General features: G+C 52.0%; 1 non-coding gene across 1 annotated transcript; it reads right to left on the bottom strand.

The window, feature by feature from the left end:
- Window positions 1-141: 141 nt before the first annotated feature.
- On the bottom strand, window positions 142-270 carry LOC113744881 (U4atac minor spliceosomal RNA). The gene has a single exon (XR_003461880.1). It is a non-coding gene; the product is annotated as a U4atac minor spliceosomal RNA (small nuclear RNA).
- Window positions 271-544: the final 274 nt, after the last annotated feature.

Below are 544 nucleotides of genomic sequence, written 5' to 3'. Positions count from 1 at the left end.
GGGTGAGTGTGTGCAGTGTGTTGTTGTTGACGCTGTGGCAGGCGGCCCAGGTGTAATACCGCCTCCGGTCCAGCAGAGGGCGCCAGAGCCCGCGTGTGTCCGCTGTTTGTCTTCCGTCCGTAACGTCTCTCAGTAAAGAGAGTTTCCAAAAATTGCACCGTAGTCTGAACGTGAGTCCAGGTGGTGCGCATGTGTTGGTTATGGTGTCAGCAGGGAATCTCTCACTACACGTTCATTGAGCTTCCCAAACCACCCCATGACAAGGAAAGGTGCAGCTGTCCGTGCTGAGGGCTGTTTGTCACGGCTGCACGCGGTCCTCAGTCACGGTTCACCTTCAGGTCACTGTTTTACCTGCTGGGGTGGAACACCTGATGATGTTCATTCAGACTAATGACTCAGAACTCGTTTGTTTTGCTTCTTTCCTGCCGATTTTAATGAAAATCACGCTCTGCTGCCATTACCCATAATCCTTTGCAGCCCAGCTTCAGCTCCATTGTTGTAGTTCTGCTGGATGTTTTCCCTGACCCTCTGATGCACTTTATGT

Source organism: Larimichthys crocea, unplaced genomic scaffold, assembly GCF_000972845.2.
Source record: "Larimichthys crocea isolate SSNF unplaced genomic scaffold, L_crocea_2.0 scaffold26876, whole genome shotgun sequence".
Classification (NCBI taxonomy): Eukaryota; Metazoa; Chordata; class Actinopteri; family Sciaenidae; genus Larimichthys; species Larimichthys crocea.
The sequence above is the reverse complement of the archived record's forward strand: the minus strand, read 5'-3'. Positions and strand labels throughout refer to the sequence as shown.